Here is a 4,884-nt window from a genome sequence, read left to right as displayed (position 1 = left end):
TTTCTGAAGATCCCATGGAGGAAGATGAGGATCCAACTGAACCAGCTCGTGGTACGCCCACGCATCCGATAGAAGTATCTGATGGATCTTCATATCATGGTCCACAATATCAAGGCCCAGACAGCTTTATGGCCTTGTTTGACCGACATGAGTGGTACAACACACCATCTCATCAGACATCGCAACCGAGACATCCACAGGATCCCTCTGAGGATTCACGCTTTGAGGCAGTTACGCCACCACCTCCGCCACCGGCACAACCAGTTATACCTGATCCGCCGAGGCGTAGGAGGACCAATGCTCGTATGTCTACACGAGGAGGAGGGGGTAACCACTTCAGCACTCCTCGACATTCTAGTAGTAGCCACTATCCGCCACTACATGAAGAAGGACCTTCAAGTTCTATACAGGAAGCGAACTCCGCACCTACTGCACGAAATTCGCCACCATTTGGGTATGACCAACCCATACCAGCTTACACAGGTCCAACGGCTTACAACCCGTTTGAACCGTCACAAGCACAATACAACTACGGCTATGAGCGCGACCCATATGTGGTGTCGGCAAGATACAATGCGCGCTACCCTGACGGAGCACATGGAAGCATGGGACCACCGGATTACTCAGCTCATGGGTATCCAATACCTCCCAGACCTCCAGTTCCGCATCAAGCGCCACAACCACGATTCTCTCCTCCTGAACAGGAAGAAATACTCCATCGACTAGATCGTGTGGAGAGAGAGTTCGAGGAAGAAAAGAAAAGCCACCGAGGATTTCTCAAGGGCTTGGCGAACCTACTAAAGGGCAAAAAGAAGAAACGCGACCACTAGCCCTTAATAGTTGTACTAATGTAATTTCTACTTTGAAATAAGTCCCTACGTGGACAACTTATCGTATTTCAGTCCCTACGTGGACTTATATTTAGTCCTTGCATGGACACCTATCTTGTATTAGTCCCTGCGTGGACTTGTCACTTATTTTAAACCTCTCTGGAGGTATGTATTATTTGAAAGACCCGTTTAGGGCAATATGTAATTGTATTTGAAATTTCGGAATGTATGTTATGAGTTTTGTTTTAATATATATAAAAATAAATCAAAACCATTCATTTTATATTGATCTGCCTAATAAAGAATCTTAAGGGGGTGAAACCTAGCTTGGGGTCTTTTAAGATCAGTCAAGATGGTACGACCTAGCTGAAAAGATTCTGATTCCCTGTTAACCTCTGTACGCATGTTAACATTCATGGCAGATGTGATTCGTTATAATCACGCACGTCATTCTTATACAATAATCCTTTGAGGATTTCAAAACCCAACTAAATGATATATAGATCGTGGGTTAAATCACCAATGAAGGTGATCAATATTATAAAGACATCCATTTAGTGATGCAATGCCTACGGGCCAGTATTATAAAGACATCCATTTAGTGATGCAATGCCTACGGGCCAGTATTATAAAGACATCCATTAGTGATGCAGTGCCTACGGGCCAATATTATAAAAAACATCCATTAGTGATGCAGTGCCTACGGGCCAGTATTATTAAAACATCCATTAGTGATGCAGTGCCTACGGGCCAGAATTATTAAAACATCCATTAGTGATGCAGTGCCTACGGGCCAGAATTATTAAAACATCCATTAGTGATGTAGTGCCTACGGGCCAATATTATCAAAACATCCATTAGTGATGTAGTGCCTACGGGCCAACCATATTAAGACATCCATTAGAGGTGTAGTGCCTATGGGCCATAATAATTGTCTTATAAGACAAAAGGCAGTAGTAGTCTATGACTCTCTGTCAGAAAGAGATAAAAGAACTACGGTTCAACTCTCTATGCCTTTGATTCTCTGGAATCTCGGCTAATATTATAAAACATCATCGTGATTAGGCTTTATGCCGCCAATACTATTTATATAGTTAAAATAGGATATATTCAGATCCTAATATGTAATGAACTAATAAGTTAACCGAATATGGTCTCTGTACCATGGTTGACAAATTGTCATAAAAGACAATTATATAATAATCTCCTAAATTAAAATTTGTTATCTTCTGTAACAGATTCAAGTTACAATGGCGGATCCCAATGGAGAGAACAGCCACACAAACGAAGATGACTACGACAATGCGTCAGTACATTTGACAGGCGCACAGCTAAAGGCTCTGATCAACAATGCTGTCCAGGCAGCTATTGATCGTCAACATACTGAGTCTCAAGGCAGAACTGTGTCAAAGCCACCCTCTAAACCAAAGACACACTCCAAACCACCCTCTGAACCCAAGAAAGATGACGACAAGCATTCGTCTACTGAGCACAGCGTTCACCGCGATAGAGAATATACTGATGCGTCCAGTGCTAAGGGTTGCACCTACAAATACTTTGTATCATGCAAGCCCCATGAATTTACAGGGGAAAAGGGTGCGGTTGATTGTATCACCTGGCTGGACGAGATGGACACGATTGTGGACATCAGCGGGTGCGCCGAGAGGGACGTGGTTAAGTTTGTGTCCCAGTCATTCAAGGGCGAGGCCCTGGCGTGGTGGAGAGCTCTGGTGCAGGCTTCAGGTAAGTCTGCCTTGTACAAAATGTCATGGGGGGAGTTTATTACCCTCATAAAAGAAAACTACTGCCCTCAGCACGAGGTTGAGAAGATTGAGGCTGATTTTGTCTCACTAGTGATGACAAACCTGGATTGTCAAGCATATCTGACAAGTTTTAACACTATGTCACGCCTGGTGCCATATCTTGTGACACCAGAACCTAGAAGGATTGCCCGTTTCATTGGGGGCTTAGAGCCGGCGATCAAGGCCAGCGTAAAGGCCTCTAGGCCAACGACCTTCAGGTCAGTTACTGACCTCTCTTTGTCTCTTACACTTGATGCTGTCCGTCTGAGGGCACAAAGGAGCAAGGAGGCTGAAAAGCGAAAGCGTGAGGATGATACCTCACGAAAGTCCGGTAAAAAGCACCGTGGAAACGGTGAGGGCAAAAGAGGGTCGGAGGCAAAGAAGGAGGGGCAAGCTGATGGAAGACCTCACTGCAAGGTCTGCAAGAAACCTCACTCCGGGAAGTGTAGGTTTGCGTCTGGTTCACAGTCGCAACAAAGGACTCCACCCTGTGGGCTATGCAAGTCCAAGGAGCATAAGACAGTGGAGTGCAAAAAGATAAAGGACGCAACCTGCTATAATTGTAATGAAAAAGGGCATATAAAGAGTAACTGCCCGAAGTATGCCAAGAAGACGGAGGAGACTAAGAAATCAAATGCGAGAATTTTTCGCTTGGATGCAAAGGAAGCGGTCAAGGACGACAATGTGCTTACAGGTACTTTTCTCGTAAACAATATATTTGCAAGAGTACTATTCGATTCTGGCGCTGACAAGTCCTTTGTAGACCAGAAATTTTGCCAACTACTAAATATGCCAATCAAAACCCTTGACGTGAAATACGAAGTAGAGTTAGCAGACGGCACGATAGAAACCGTCTCTACTGTTCTAGAAGGATGTGAAATATCCATTAGGAACCATTCTTTTCCTTTATCTCTACTTCCTTTCAAACTTGCGGGTTTTGACATCGTGCTAGGCATGGACTGGTTATCCCATAACCAGGCCCAAATCATTTGCGGCAAGAGGCAAATAGTTTTAAAGACCCCGAGTGGTGAATCTCTTACCATTCAAGGGGATACGCATTACGGATTGCCCGAAGACGTATCTATGCTGAAAGCTTCAAGGTGTTTGAACAGAGGCTGTGTAATTTACATGGCTCAGGTGATAATTGAAGAACCAAAGCCGAAGATCGAGGATCTTCCTGTCATTTCTGAATACCCCGAGGTTTTTCCTGAAGAACTACCTGGTTTGCCACCAGATAGACAAGTGGAATTCAGAATTGACATCATTCCTGGAGCAGCTCCGATAGCAAGAGCACCTTACAGATTAGCGCCAACGGAAATGAAAGAACTAAGGACCCAGTTGGATGAACTGCTGGCGAAAGGTTTTATCAGACCTAGTTCATCTCCCTGGGGAGCTCCTGTCCTATTTGTAAAGAAGAAGGACGGATCGATGCGGTTGTGCATCGACTATAGAGAGCTGAATAAAGTTACCATAAAGAATAGATATCCTTTACCAAGGATCGATGATCTATTCGATCAGCTGCAAGGAGCAAGCTACTTCTCAAAGATCGACTTAAGGTCGGGTTATCATCAACTAAGGGTCAGAGATGAAGATGTACACAAGACTGCATTTAGGACTCGCTATGGTCATTACGAGTTCCTAGTGATGCCTTTTGGGCTCACAAATGCACCGGCTGCGTTCATGGATCTCATGAATCGCGTTTGCAAGCCATACTTGGACAAATTCGTCATAGTCTTCATCGACGATATCCTTATATATTCCAAGAATCAAGATGACCACGAGAAGCACCTCCGTTGCATTCTCGAATTACTACAACGTGAGAAACTCTACGCCAAATTCTCGAAATGTGAATTCTGGCTAAGAGAGGTCCAGTTTTTAGGACACGTTGTGAGTGAGCGTGGTATCCAAGTGGATCCCGCTAAGGTAGAGGCAGTCATGAACTGGCAAGAGCCAAAGACGCCTACCGAGATCCGTAGCTTCCTGGGTTTAGCAGGATACTACCGGAGATTTATTGAAAATTTTTCAAGGATTGCTGCGCCCTTGACTTCCTTGACCAAGAAGAAAGAAAAGTACATTTGGGGCCCGAAGCAGCAAGAGTCCTTCGAAATACTGAAGCAAAAGCTAAGCAACGCACCTGTGTTGACATTACCGGAAGGTACAGATGAATTCGTAGTTTACTGCGATGCATCACATACAGGCATGGGGTGTGTGCTTATGCAGAAGGGCAAAGTGATTGCCTATGCTTCATGGCA

This window comes from Helianthus annuus, chromosome 14, assembly GCF_002127325.2.
Source record: "Helianthus annuus cultivar XRQ/B chromosome 14, HanXRQr2.0-SUNRISE, whole genome shotgun sequence".
Taxonomy (NCBI): Eukaryota; Viridiplantae; Streptophyta; class Magnoliopsida; order Asterales; family Asteraceae; genus Helianthus; species Helianthus annuus.
The sequence above is the reverse complement of the archived record's forward strand: the minus strand, read 5'-3'. Positions refer to the sequence as shown.